The following is a 17,201-nucleotide window of genomic DNA, read 5'->3' on the forward strand; positions in this document are numbered from 1 at the left end:
ATAAATATCATATATCTATATTAATGATATAGAACTATATTAGACTATAGATTTAAAAAATTAATATAAATAAAGAAATATATATAATATATATACATACACTATATTATATTTATATTTATATATATATAATATATATATATATATATATATTTAATATATATATATATATAATACATATATATATATATAGATATATATATTATATTAATATATATATATATTATAGATATGATATATATAAATATACATTATATAATATATAATATATATATATATATATATATATATACATAACCATACATATATATATATATATATATATATATATATTTATATATATATATATATATTATATTTATATATAATATTATACTATATATATATATATATATATATATATATATTTATATATATATAGGAACATATAGAATTTTAATCGAAAAGAAACCTAACACAACAACTATAACCGAGCTACTCTAACTATAGCTTCGGAAGCGTGGATGGACCCCTCTGTGTGGAAGTTTAACAACAGTAACTTATTCGAGCTCGTATGCAGAAGGCTTATCAGCAGTGCGTCGAAATCCCCTACTCACACTGCACCGGTCTCCTTTGCCTTGGCTGACCTCTCGCTCTTCCTGGTTGTTTTTCGCTCTAGTAATTCTTGCGATGCCACTTTTACTTCTCAAGGAGAGTTGGCATAACAGTCTCTGAGTCCTCTTATCTTTCGCAAATGCATCCGACCTCTCTTGCTTTACCTCTTCTGAGACACTTCTTTTCACACCTATCATAACCCGTCATATTTACTCTTAGATACATACAATTCATTCCGTTCGTCCATATTTCTTATTCATTGATCCATATCTCTGGTTTCCATTAACGACAACCTTGCATTTGCTCAGTGTTTCTTTCAACTCTCTTATCTTGCAAGCCCCTTGAAACCTTTCTTATATGCTACTCTCTCTTTCTACTATCTGTAATCAGTGCTGTATAATCGCTACATTCCATTTACATCTCAATGTTTTATACCACAACTGTGCACATGCATATCCTTTTTTACTTCTACCACTCCATCGATCTGAGCAGCCTCAGATACGTAACGGACCTTCATTCATCTCATACCCTCTTTTACACCGCACCAGTCAATCTGCCATCTGCGTACCCTAACATACACTTGGCTTCAATCATATAAAAAAAAACTTAGTTCCTCTAATCAATTTATTTTCTATATGATATATATCTATCATTTCATTTCATTTTACTTAAAATTTCTCCTATAATTACTTCAAAACAACTACTCAACTCCCATCTCTCCCTTATCTAAAACTCCCGTGTTTTCCCTTATTAAACCTTTTGTTATCATATTAGAAGATTTACTGAATTTGTAACATAACAGAGAAAAATAACTGAAGGACACATGAGTGTAAGGGGTTAGTTGAGGTATAAGAATGCTTGCCAAATTGACTGATGTAAAGCTGTGGGGAGGGTTATTAAGATGTTGTAGAGGGGATGGACACAATGAGTTGATGGAATGGCAGTAAGGTGGAGCAATTACGACTAAATGGCTGTCTGTGGTGTGTCAGGTAAGTCAGGATGAAAGAAAGTTTCTCAAGGAATGTGGTATAATGATAATTAATCTTTACCCAAGAAGAGATGGGAAAAATGATAAGGTCATAACGTTTTGTTTTTGATTCTAGAGTCAATCAGTTTTTGGCTGCAATCTCCTTTATACTTTAGTGTGGGCCCACTGTGAATCTAGTGTAGTACTGAAGAAGGTCACGCGTTAATGCCTGAAACGCCTGTCGGTATATCAATGAAGAAGCAGAGCGGTTTTTCATCTTTAACGACCTAAGCTCTAAAGATAAGAACAGAAAATATTAAGTGTTATTAGAGTTATAAGTGCCACATATATATATATATATATATATATATATATATATATATATATATATATATATATATATATATATATATATATATATATATGTAGTATGTATATATATATACTATGTATACATATTTATATATACATTAAATATTAGAGAGAGAGAGAGAGACAGAGAGAGAGAGAGATAGATGTTCATGTTCACAGAGGTGCTTCTGATCTCTGTGAACATGAACATCTATCTATCATCAAAACTGAAGCAGGGAAATGTCATTTACCCCAAGAAACTTAGAGTGGCGGACATTTTTCCACACCCCAGGCGGACATACACGATTTCCCTGCTTGCAGTGGATCCAAAAACTCCAGCGCGGAGGACCGTCTCCCTTTTGCATTAGCAATGAGGCAAACTTAATCAAGACGATAACTTTCTTCTCCTCTTCCTGGAGGAGGGAAGAACACAAGGAAAAAGACGGGTGATCTGAGTCTCCTCTCAGCTCACTGACGTACGGCCAAAGTTTGAGTATTTGGCAGCCTCTTCTTAATAGCAAGTTACTGCTGGTCATTAGGGGGGAAAAGGAATGCTTGTGGCAGCAAAGAAAGAGATGGGGAGAGAGAGAGAGAGAGAGAGAGAGAGAGAGAGAGAGAGAGAGAGAGAGAGAGAAAGCGTTAAAATGTACAAAAACAGTACAGTACCAAAAAAATCAGTCGATTATCAATGAAATCTTCTGCTCGCATTCATCAGAAATATATATACACACGGGCTCTACGCACTAAACTATTAACTTTAAACCACCTAATTTTTTGGGATACGTTTTTCACTGACAACTTTGATACCCGAATTATGGTTCAAACGAAGAAAGTCTGCATTACCTCCAGAATCGCATTGGGGTTCCGAAGGATAACGATAAAGCTCTCCACAAACAACATCACGGAGAGGGAGAGTTTTTTCATTTCATTACCAAAATTGGATTCCAAGTTTTCCATTCAAATCGTATCCCGGAATAATGATTAGGGGATGAAGAAGCTGAGAATCCATTGCTTAAGTCCTTTATATTTCAGTCCTCCTCTACGTGGTGAGTATTTAACAAAGCCCAGGTTCAGCAGGAATCAGTTTCACAAACCTTCACAGATGTGATATCAACAGAATGTCCACTAAGTTACATCATTCATATATCTTCAATGTGAGCAATTTCACCCTGATACTCAAAAAAGTGAAAGTAAACGACTAAGAATTTATCTCAAAAGAGAATACTGAATAGAGTAGGGTACGACTCTGAAAATAATTAAAAAGGAAGCGATAAAATAAAATAAAATCTTACGAAGGTTATGAAGGGGCAGAAATAGATGAAGGTTTTGGAATCAAACCAACAGAATTCGCATGGCAAAAAAAAGTGCTTGTCGCGTTCTTCTCAACTTCCTTTCCCCGAATTCCAATGACCATACAAACAAAATACTCCAGATTTTGCCAAAATAACTAAACGACCATAGAACAAAAAACATCAAGTTGAAACTAAATTAAGAATGAATAAAGGTGCATTCTGTTAATGGTCTGGATTTTCCCGGTCATTCTGTATCTCGGAAAAAGACGAAAATGAGGAAATAATGGGTTGACGCCATCGTCATTAAAAACACTTGTGGCAAAAAGGGCGTCTTCATTTATATTCCGTTGATTGGGGCGTCTCCTGACAGAGGGATGTGATATATGACGATAGTTTGCATAACGGAAGAAAACGAGAGAGATTTCCTTTCGGGAAAAACAGACTGACCGCCAATCCTCATCCTGGAAGACATTCCAGACTTGTTCATAAATAAATCACTGAAAACAATCTCTTTACCCTCCAAGTCTTAACTCACATCACATTAGGCATAATCAATAAATGAAAAGAGTACATTGCTTATATTATTAATAATAACGACAGACAGATATACAGAGAGCGAGAGAGACAAGAATCACCAGTACCTGTTATCAGCAATAGTTAATAGGGGAAAGAAGTTAACCTACTTTCATACCACGTTTTAATGCAGGTCACAATATGGTTAATGTAAAGATAGCTAAAACGATTGCAATGATTATATCAATGATAGAAAGACAGACGAACAGATAAAGACAAAGAGAGAGACAAAGAGCGAGAGAGAGCGAGAGGAATGGCCAATACACCACTTAATAATGATTAGGAGAGAAAGAAAGTTCACTTAATTCCACACCAGGAGTTTGAGAAAAAGACGGGAAGAATTCCTTCTCCATTGATAATCATTAATTGCTCCCAACCAGAAACAATTGTTCCCTGAGGAAACACTGCAGACATTATGAGCATTCATCATCGAATGGAGTCTAAATACCCTATGATAATGAAATCAGTTTCGTTCATTCAGGCAAGTTATCATTCGAGTGTAAATTTATCCAGTCATCAAATTATAATGCTTAAAGCTGGATAGGTAAATGAAATATAACCTTTCTACATAAGCCGTCGTAAATGTTATTCTTAACCTCATTAAAGATAGTCTATCATGATGAATCTAAGTGTAAAGAATAGTTTTTCAGCAAATTTCTTGAGCTTCCAAGTTCCGGTGATGTTTTCCAAAATAACTCAAATTATAGGGATGACATTATCATAACAATTATTGTATGGCTCTACAGTCAATCTTGCTCTTTATATTGTACAAGAGACGAGAAAAGACTGCTAAGGCACATTGGCGTAAAAAACGACGCACAGACGGATAACTACAGCTTATATCGTCCATAAATAAAAATTGAAATTAAGTAAAAATGGGGGAAATATATTGCAACATAGAAAGCTGGCATGAGAAACAGCACTGAGTATGTAAATGCATCTTCTCACCGAGGTTTAGCTCAATTCTCTAAACATTGCGCCATGTCATTTTGAATGATACTGACCTCGAACCTACCACTTATGCATGTTTTTGGTGGCCAGTATGTCAGTTTGAAAAAAAACTCATTTTGATGTACGTCAGCTGCTTTGTTAAAATTTAGTTACAAGTTAAATGAATTACGATAATGATGACATTTAATACAGTCAACACCAGAACAAAAAAACATTTCGAAGTCATATAAAGGCTTAAAGAAAAGTTATGACAACCACCCAAAGAGGAGCTAAGGTCTATCTGCCATGATAATATAATTGTTAATTACATTAACAAATTGATTAAGATGGTGATATCTTGATTCACTCTCTTGACCTTTTGCAACATGTTCAAACTGACGTCATCACTGAAAACCATAATGGAAACCTTGAATCTCACCTTTCATGTAACGTATTTATAAAATTGTCTGTTTTATTTTGTAATAAAATGCAAACGAGATTCAAGCAAACACTGTCTCTTCCTTTATAAAGCATTCTGATCTTTTATTCATTCAAAAATACCTGACTGAGAGCTTGATTAACTCTAGCTTGTCTTTCTTTTTCACACATCTACCTTTGTAAAACTTGGAGAGATCCCCAGACGTCATTTTAAAATTCAGAGAGAATGTCTAAGGTATCAGGGTAGAGGCGCTCAAGATTTGGTTATGTTTGGGTAGACAGACTAAAGTATAATTCAAGATAAATGACAACCATAAGGTTGGGACAATTTCTCTCGTCAAGCAGCTCCCCACTTACACTCCAAAGTGTACCGAGAAGAAAGAAGCAAGACAGAAATGAGCTAATTAGCGCAGTGAGGCTTTTTCGCAGGTTTTTGAAAGCCCTTAATTCTCAAAGTTTTTTTTTTTTTTTTGGAGGGGCCATTCAAAAAGAAATGACAACTTTCCAAAATGTTCACACGCAATGACTATTAATGGGTGACAGTGACATGGAACACATTCTTGTAGATCATCTACGATTATCTAAAAACCATTTTCAGTGAAGGAGTACATAAGAAAACAATAAAGTAATCATTAAATGGAATCTTCATAGTGTTCTTACATTCTGATGTGCTAAAACTGGATAAAAAATAAACGACAAAACAGCGCCAAATGCTACGTCATAAGAATGAGAAGAAAGATTTTCCCTAATTCGCACTTCCTGTGTTTCCTCTTGCCTTCTTTTATCTTCTGTTTCTGGGATGCAGTGAACCTCGGCCAGGCTCTTTCGCGAAATGATTGCAGATTCTTTGGTTGTTGATGAGTTATCACACGACACCACACATAAACAACAGTATGAGTGGCAGTTGTTCAAACCAATAAGAGAAATCGTAGAATTCATTCCATATACAGTTACATGAAATCTATTTAAAGCCTAAAACGATCAAAAGAACGGAAAAAACAACACAAAACAAGACAACAACAGCAAAAACAATTCGTGATACAATAAGAATATTCATTACAAACACCACTTCGCGAAAGAAAAAAGCTTCAAACAATCAAACGCACAAACATTTAAAAATACCTCCCAGGTAAAATATTGCAAACAAAAAACACTATTACTCCCAGAAAAAGAAAATGAGTAGAGGCGAGGACCATGGGGTTGGGATTGGTGGTGGGAGGGGAAGGGGTACAGGGTGCTGGTAAGGGAGCCATTTAAAATTCATCTGGGCTACTTGGGAGGAGAGACAGCATCATTTGCATACGAAACAAAGCTTTCCTGAAGGATGATGAGAAGGCCCTTGTCATCGCTTTCAGTGGCATCTTTCTCTTTTCTCTTTTACATTTTACAAATAAGACACGAATTCACAACACTTTTTACTGGCGTTTCGACCGAAGCCGCCGAGACACTGGCCAAGACGGGAAATGTCAAGTTATTATTATTACTAAGGTTAATGTCTTTTCTAGGTTCACGCGCTTATCTGCATGTAAAAATCTTACGGTTATACACATCATGGATTATTACAAAATAATTCCTGAAGTGAAAGATCTAGAAATGAGAATGCAGCTTAAAGTTATCAAAAAAGTAATGGATGATGACATTAGACGTTATGGCAAATCTGTACCGTGACAAAGAAATAAGCATTCTCATGGGGAGAAATAGGATATATATATATATATACTATATATATATATATATATATATATGATATATATATATATGTATATATATATATAATATATAATGTATATATATATATATATATATATATATATATATATATATATATATATATGTATATATATATATATATATATATATATATATATATATATATATATATATATATATCTATATATATATATATATATATATATATATATATATATACTATATATATCATATATATATAATGTATAAGCTGAAAAACAAAATCCTAATCTCTGATATTTGCTGAAAAGGCAATTCATTTCAGTAAATTAAAATTTCCATATCAACAAGTGTAATCACTCTAAAAACAATGATATTTTGGGATGAGTCATGTTACGTGTTAAAGACTCTTACATATACATATATATCTATATATATATATATATATATATATATATATATATATATATATATATATATATATATATATATATATATGTATATATATATATATATATATATATATATATATTATATATATATATATATATATCTAGTACGGGTAGTCCTTTAAGTACTGTTTTGCCAATCTGTACATGGAATACTTTGAAACTACAGTAATAAATTCAATATAACCCAAAAACATGCTGTGGATGAGCTATGTGGATGATATTCTAACATTCTGGGATAATAGGTGGGGCAATTTTAATGAATTCCTCTCAAAATTAAACGCATTAGTGCCCAGCATCAAATTTAAAGTTGAATGGGAAACAAACAACAAAATTCCTTTTCTTGATGTTTTAATAATCAGAGACACGACAGAATACAAATTTACCATATACAGAAAACCAACGTTCTCACTTTCATACATTCACTACTTTAGCTATTACGACATTGCTATCAAGATAGGTGTAGCCAGCAACTTGTTCTTAAGAGCTTTACGAATTAGTTCCCCAGATTTCCTGGAAAAAGAATTTGAACTAATTCGCAAGCAACTTTCGTCTTTAAAGTATCCTGACCATATAATTGAGAGAGCAATTCACAAAGCAAACGTAATTTTCTACCGACCCCCTAAAGACAAGACCAGAGATACACCCAACAATAAAATAAAAATTCCACACCTGGACACGATTAAGAAGGTGACTCGGACTCTCGGAAAATCTAACCATTTTGCATTTACTTACCCAAACACCTTAGCCAAATCCCTGCTTAACGTCCAACAAAAGACATTTCCCAAGGGCACTGGGGTCTACCAAATCCCATGCCAGCACTGTGACCAATCTTACATCGGATTTACAGGTCAATCACTTCCCCAGAGATTAATACAACACAAACGGTCAGTTAGGTATGGACAACAGAACTCAGCTATTTTCAACCATATAAATGAACATAACCATAGAATAAACTGGAATTTGTCACGTGTAATTTATAGCAGCAACTGCCGGTACAAGAGTCAAATGATGGAATCGGCCTTAATAAAAGAGAGGCAGGTAATGAACATCTCAAAAGGAGCATGGATTTCAGATACGAACGACAAGGTTTTCATTCAACCAACGCTTAAGAAGATTAAAGGAAGATTATCCGCGGAGGTGACCTAAATTGGCTTGCCTGTGGATGGACCTCTTGGTATAAATACCACCTTTTCTGTAAACTTTTCCCATTCATCTAACTGAAGAGGGAGACAGCAGTTTCTGAAATATAGTACTATTCTCTCTATATTTTGGTTTGGTTTTTTTTTTGTTTTTATGGGCTCCTTTTATTATATATATATATATATATATATATATATATATATATAATATATATCTTATATATATACAGATAATACATGAATTTTTATCACATCACCGTGATTCATATACAAGCATTAAGCTACAAATGTCCTTTTACATCTAATTCGCTCTACCTCGGAATTAATATATTTTCATAAATGTTAACCGAAAGGGATTTTCTTTTTTAGTTGAAAACAATTTCGTCTTCTCGTGGATTCGAACCAGCGAACAGAGGTTTGAATTGGATATTAAAGGACATTTGTAGCTTAATACATACATACATATATATATATATATATATATATATATATATATATATATATATATATATATATAAAATATATATATATATATATATATATATATATATATATACTATATATATAAACATATATATATATATATATATATATATATATATATATATATATATATATATATATATATATGATATATATATATATCGGTAATCAGCAGGGTCCATCAGAAACATCATAATATCCATGATTTACTACAAAGACACGTTTCACACATAAACTCAGTGCATCATCAGTCTGTAAAATTAAAACATACCCATTAAAATATTATAAAAAACAGTAGAATTTACAAAACATCAAAAAATTTAAACAAAAAACTTAAGAATTAACTGAATTTTTTAAAAAATCACAAGAATTGTGTCAATGGTAAAAGAGAGACCCAGTTAAGTGTCAACAATTATGCATAACTTAATGGTCCCGCACGTACACGTGACTGAAATATAATCCAGTCTTTTAACAAGAAAATATTCGGTTTTCAGTGAAGATTTCCAAGACTGAGGATCAATTCCGTGTCCCGATAACTTTTATAAATAAGGATACGGCCTAAACACCGGACACCACGTAGTGATGTCTGCCATAAATTCTCAACGGCCGAGTATAATCCTTTTATCAGGGAAGTTTTATTGCCATTTGCAAACAACATGATTCGTATCACACCAGTGAAAATGAATCCCAATATAGACGGCTCCAATTTATATGGCCTCGGTCGGATGCCATCGATTACAGTGCGTCAATAAATGCAGCTGGACGACGGTATGGTATTCACGCAAACTACATTATTATTGCAAAAAAATATAGATCAAGGAAGATGGAGATCTAAATCATTTACTCTAGACCACTGATGAATTATATATATAAATAGTCTCGAACTTTATTTCATGATATCGACAACATGCATATTTTTTCATTTGTCTCATTATAATGTTAATGCGGGGCTTTTGAAAATGCATGATTCAGAACATACGTTACTGAGAGCTATTAAAACTTTTTATAGCAGAAGTAAGGCGTTTGTTAGAATAAGTTGACAGAGAGTGAATGGTTTCATGTATCAGTGCGTTATTTATCCGCAGCTTAAAGGATGGAATTATAATATACTTCACAGAAAAGAGAGCATATATGTAGATGAAAAGTTGCGATAAAAAAATGAATCAGGAATGATGCTTAGAATGGGTGATGTATGCAAGAGCAACAAGTAAAGAGTAAGCGAGTAGGTAGGAGTAATGTAATGACATTAAATTTAAGCCAGGAAGATGGATCGCTAAATATTGGTATGGGTGGTGGAAAACGGAAGCATTTCATTGGCATCAGTATTTTCGAGCAAGTATGAGGGAAAAGGTAATTCACAGAACAGGTGAATTAACAGAGGTACCGTGATGTGTGCAAAAGTTGTCAAGACAATTGAATTGTCAGTTGCAGCAAGAGTTGGAAGGCAGGCAGGGATGGTTAAGCCTCATTTCTTTCCTAGAAACGAGTTGTGAATCGGCTGAATGGGAATAACAGCAAAGTCTGGAAGTTTGAGGCAGCTAAGATGTTCTCTTTGCGCTGTTCATGGAACACTATACTCTGTTTTTTTTTCATCTGTCCATCCGCCTGTGGTGTTTTTGTATGGTAACACTGCGTCCCGGGCTTTAGATAGTTACATTCGGCTTACATTTAACGATTATAATAATATCCTATTTCGAATATTAACGGTGTAATTTGCATTCAGTAAATTATTAAAACACTTTTCAGTTGCAAATGTACACCCAGATATCCTTTTATTTACCTAAAACCTACAAATAGCGTAACTATCTAAAGCCCGGGACGCAGTGTTACCATACAAAAACACCACAGGCGAATGGACAGATGAAAAAAACCAGAGTATAGATGAGCTGATAAGGTGAGAGATGTGGAGATACTTGGAGATCATGGTGAAAAGATTAGCATAGGTACAAAATTGGATCAGTATTGTAAGAAGGTTTGGCCATATGGAGAGAATAAACGATCATACTAGTAGGTTGATGAAAAGTGTATTCAGTTCACAACTGTTAGGGGGAGGACGAGAGAAACACTTATAAATGGTCAGATGAGTGTGATCAGAGGTACTGCAGAGGGATGTCCCTCCTATCCAAGAAGCTCAAAACACTGGCAACTGGTGCAGTGCATTTCACTGTTGACCTCTGGTCAAGTATTAAGTTTAAATAAACATATGCAGAGATATATATACACTAAAAACGATGACAATAACAGAAATTTCGTTTTCCCGCTGCTTTATATCAATATATTTCAAGTACTGTAATTGAAAGGGTGTGTGGCTGAAGTCTCGTCTCAACCGGGAGAGAAGAGAACGTGATTATACAGCTCTCAAATTATTTGGAATTAATGCAAACATCCCTCCGAAGCAGGAATTGAATGAGACTCGGAAACTGTCCCTCGCTCCATCCCAAACGAAAATAACCAAACCGGCCCAATGATCAACCGTGGATTGGGGGTATCATGAACGGCGGCAGGGCAGGGGATGGGAACCTCACCAGAACTTTGTAGTAACTATAAAAACTGCAAAAAAAAAGAGTCTGTTTTACCTTTGTGGACTGAGCTCAAATCATCAGTATCTGGAAAATATGCATCTATTAATCTTCATTTATTAGCGAAAAGTTTTGAGGCAATAGGAGTTTTACAGGTCATCTTTAATCCAGCAATAAAGAAATACATACATAATACTGCTCGAAAATTCATCTTGAATTTCTCTGAGGATTCGTCCTCTACAGGGAAAACTACTCGTTATAATAATAATATAATAATAATAATAACTAATAACTAATTAATAATAATAATAATAATAATAATAATAATAATAATAATAATAATAATAATAATAATAATAATAATAATAATAGGTAGTAACCCTTCATTTAAGCATATTTTATTGAATTCGATTGCTTCTAATATGCTATTCAGCTTAAAATAACGTTTTTCTAATCTTCTGGTGCCGTCTTTTTCTTATTTTGGAAGGCTGAGGATAAGATGTCCTAATTCCTCTGCTGCTTAATATCAATATCATATAATAATAATAATAATAATAATAATAATAATAATAATAATAATAATAATAATAATAATAATAATGTTCTAAGAGGTCCACAATAATAACAAATGTTGCGATTTCGTGTATAATTTAAAACCCTTTATAAAAAGCTTTATTACCCTTCCCTGGGTTTATCTTCAGTCCAATGGACTGAAGATGAACCCAAGGAAGGGTTGGGAAGGGTTCGAAAGCGTTTTGTAAAGGGTTTTTAAATTATACACGAACTCGCAACATTGGTTATTATTGAGGACCTCTTAGAATATTATATATACTCTAGCGATAGAGAGTTTTCCCCAACCAAAATAATAATAATAATAATAATAATAATAATAATAATAATAATAATAATAATAATAATAATAATGACCTCCACCTTTACACATCTCGTCGACCAGTCCAGGGTTACTTTCTTACCACTGGTTCATATGGAAGCTTACAGAGGGAAGGAACTTTGGTTTGTGTTTCGGGATGATATGTAACAGACCTCAAGTCAGAATTTGCCCTCTGTATCCTCTCTAATATTATTATTATCATCTCTGACAATTTGGTTATAATAATAATCATCACTCTTAGCATTAATAGTATTATTACTAAATAAATAGCAACAAGTAAGGTACAGCATAAGAAGAAAATTAAACGAGAAACACAGAGCGTTACAAAAGAGAAAACGATTAAAAGAGCAAAGTAATACAAATCCCGCATAACAACCCCAGGGCTTAGAGGGCCCACAACAGCTCTTCTTCTTCTCCTTCTTCTTCTTCCTCGAGTCTTTTCTCCCAACTCAACAGAGAATCCTCCCCGCGGCCGTGGCCAAGGCAGGACTTAAAGCTTAAAGCTAACACAAGAAAATGCTGAGCTAAACAATCACTTCCTCGGATTGGTGGCGAGAATCACTACTCTAAAAATAAGTCTTTGATGATGTCAGTCATCTTGACGAGGGAAAACTGACGGACAAGAAAATGAACTCGCATAATGCATCGGCCGGTGGCCAGGGATTTCCCAACTATTACGTTCCACTAACATTAACCAAACGAAACCTTGTCACTTTAAATGTATCAAAGTGATGAGTTCTAGTTCACGCGTCCAATAGCATATATATATATATATATATATTATATAAATAATATATATATATATATATATATATATATATATATATATATATATATATATATATATATATATATATATATATATATATATATATATATATATATGTGTGTGTGTGTGTGTGTGTGTGTGTGTGTGTGTGTGTGTAAAGTTAATGAGTTCCATTTTGATTTTGAAATAATTCATTCCTTACCTACCTACATACATACTGTATATATATATATATATATATATATATATATATATATATATATATATATATATATATCTGAGAAATAACTACAAAGAGGGGGAATTATAATTGCTTTGTGCACCTGTCCCAGCCAAGACTAAAACGTGGACTTTAGATTTAGATTCTGTAAAGATAGTACTGTAGCCAGAATTCGAACCTGGGCTCATGTTCATGTTCGAATCCTGGCCGGGGCAACTGCACTTATCAATTATAATTCTCTTTGGTAGACTGAGAGTATAATGAATTCGATATTGAACGATATTTGTGGCTTATTATATAGGTGTGTGTGTGTGTGTAAGAACTCATTACCTTTACACACACACACATATTAAGCCAGAAAATACCGTTTAATATCGAATTCATTTTACCTTTAGTCTACCAAAGAGAATTATAATTGATAAATGCGGCTGCCCCGGCCAGGATTCGAACATGAACATGAGCCCAGGTTCGAATTCTGGCTACAGTACTATTTTTACAGAATCTAAACCTAAAGTCCACGTTTGAGTCTTGGCTGGGACAGGTGCACAAAGCAATTATAATTCCCCTTCTTTGTAGTTATTCCTCAGCTCTAGTGATTCCCATATTCACATTTGTGGTTTACATTTGCATAAAAAATCACTATTCATCGTTTATAAAATAGGATGTCCCGTAAAGGAACACCAAGGACGACCAAAGGTCGTATGTATCATTTAACCGCTGACTATGGATGAAGCCAGTTCCATCAGCTGGTGCTTGCAACAAGAAAGGAGGCTCACCAGCAGCCTACTACCAACATGGGAAACGAATCCCCCCAACCCCCCTCCTCAACCCCCATGCAGTCTAACTTTTATATATGGGTACATTACAATGCTAGCTAGGTAGACTCGCTCTACCTGGATTTCAAGAGTCGCAACTCAACCCAACTGCTACCTTCTCCGTCCCTTGCTCCTCTTTCTGTGTACTTCTGAACTTGGCAGTCTTTACAACAAACAATCGCCTTCCATTCTTTGTGTAATGAGCAACCACGTCTAAACATTAACCCACCTTTCAACCATGTATTCGTCTCATCGGCACCTTACTCCACATGCAACTTCATATCCAGTTCGTCTCAACAGCTTCTAAAGTTATCCTCTCATTCACGTTTCATGAAATTAAAACAACAATCCCTGAAATGTATTCTAGCTTTAAAAGACACCTCCCTTCCAAGATTTTGTAAGGCCCACTGCATTCATTAACACCTTCATACACTAATCTCGGCAATCATTTCCAGTCTTTCATCGACTCCCATAACATTATTCTTGCCTGACACCAACTTCCAACTTTCTTATGTAGTACCCGTGTTATATTTTAACTAGCATATCTAATTTCATATATTATAATCAAATGATGATAAAAAGAAAGCTTGGAAGTTTAAGATATAAACAAGTATGAATAAATATCTAGATGCAGTATTACCTATTGCATAGCAAGTCACGAAGCAGAAATATGACAGAAGATCGAGCAGTCAGAAGTCAGTTCTGTTGGAGTTCATAATCCTACTTCACTGACGAAACCATGCACTACATCCTAGACCTCTGTCTAGATTACAATACCTAGATTCCGCAGTATTCTCTCCTCCTCTAGAGAATATTATTCTCTTTCTCCCTAGAACACCAAGCACGAGAATATTAAGGCTACAAGATAAAGCCACCACAGACCTCAGCTTGCCAAAATCGGCTAAACAACTCTAATTTACGAATTCATATCTACGAATTTATATCTAGATCCTAATGACTAACCATAACAAGGACAGCAAAAAACGCATTTGAACAAATCTGGACAGCTATTCATTGCCTGGTTGACTTAGAAGAAACTGTTTGGATCAAATGTGGATCATAAGCGCATACTGGCTATCTGAAAGCAAGACTCTATTGTCAGGTTATTTTGAAAATGGCTTGAGAATAAAATTTTCAGTTCCCAAGTCTAGACACGAGTAAAACATCCATCCGAAGACCATGAATGGCATTTCACTTAATACCTCCACGAAACACTCACGATATATTATTGCCTCCCTGCCGAGGTTAGGGCTTGTCCACACAAAAATCAGTTACTGAACTTAGTATACAAAACAGCACCTTCAGCTGCTACAGGTATACAGTACTCTTATCAATTCCTTTTTTATAATATCTGTATTATCTTGAAAAGAAAGCAAGCACCATTGCATGAGGTAAGGATTCAGAGTAACTTTGCATTTGTCTACATCAAATAGACAGTTATTTCAGGAAACTAAGCAAACATATGGTACAACAAATTATTGTTAAAAATTGTGAAACAAGGAAAACTACCGTTACAAGAAAAGAAAATTCAATTTTAAGAAAATTCATTTCAGCATGAAATATAAATCGGACAAGCATTTCATGAATGAGACACTTAATAATAGGTGTCACTTACTACTATTATAAACGCATGATATTCCTTATTCCACAACCGTACGCTGATAAATACTCCAGAATGTTGTTAACGTCCCATGTTTTCATAGGTAATTCACTGAATTTCGATTATCTATCCTGAATTAAAGTTAGCTTTATAGATGGCAGTCATTTGCGTTGGTTGACTCTTCAACATAGCCGTTTTAGAAGCCATTTCTTAAATGTAATGACAAAATCGGAAGATATTTCAAAAGTACGAATCGATAACGTGTCCACAGGTTGAAATAACGAAAGATTTATGTAATGACAGGAAACAGTCGCTGTTTAACTGATTACCAAAATATGCACATCAGAGCGATAAAAAAAAATCACTACACCACCATTATTCAAGGAGCCTGAAATGTGATTCTTAATCATTTTAAATAACAGAAGTAGTAAGAGTTGTATACAATGACTTCGTTATTTACCAGACTCCGCCATCCCGAATCCAACAAGGGTGTGCTCAGGTAGAAGTCAGTCGAGTGACTGATTTAATTTGCATTGTTCCATCTGGCCCCTTCTCCCTCAATTGCGCTTATATTAATGACTTAACTTACTAATACCAGGAAGTACCGCAAAACAACCGAGGACACTGACGTCAATAGCAAACAAATAAATGGATGCATTAAAAAGTGAATAGAAAAATGGCACACTAATTAGGAGAGTATTTCCTTCATCAAAGTGTTACCTGATGTAAAACTACGTACAGAGCACTGTTGTGCTAATTGAAACCATGAACCCATATCCACATTCCTTTGAAGTTTCAAAAGGTTCATTTCCCTACCGGAAAATAAAACCGCTCTTTTTCTTAAAACCAATCATTCTTAATTGGTCAACTGTTTTTCCTCAAAGCAAGAGAGCTGTTCAACGATGGAGAGCAAAGCCAACCTCTGTGACGCTGGTACCTACTCTAACGCTTCACTGCAAATCAAAACGAGGTCCCCAACGCAACGATGAGAATAAAAACAACGTCCATTATTCACAAAAGACTATCACTCGTCTCCCACCCTCAGAAGACAAATCTCACTCGTCGTTATCACCTAATACCATTTGCTGGAAGCCTTTACACGAATCATCATCTGTTTTACTTACACTCCACCTCCACTGATCCCGCTCACTTTACAGAATCAGTGACCCTAATGGTCATATTCATTCCGATTCATTAGAGCATTAATCATTCGGAGCTTATCTTGTCCATAGTCTTCATTTATCAAGGGATCCCCCTTCTCTCTCTCTCTCTCTCTCTCTCTCTCTCTCTCTCTCTCTCTCTAAACCCGTCGTCTTTATTATCCATTTCCTTATTGATTCGTTTTTATAGCTCCCTTCCTTTTTTTTTTTCCACCCAAACCATCACTCATCCTTTGGAGATTTCCATCATGCTTCTATAATCCTATGCAGGATGCAGGATTAGGTCAATATTGCTCAGAGATTATTCGGATAATTAAA

Source organism: Macrobrachium nipponense, chromosome 6 (assembly GCF_015104395.2).
Source record: "Macrobrachium nipponense isolate FS-2020 chromosome 6, ASM1510439v2, whole genome shotgun sequence".
In the NCBI taxonomy this organism is placed as follows: Eukaryota; Metazoa; Arthropoda; class Malacostraca; order Decapoda; family Palaemonidae; genus Macrobrachium; species Macrobrachium nipponense.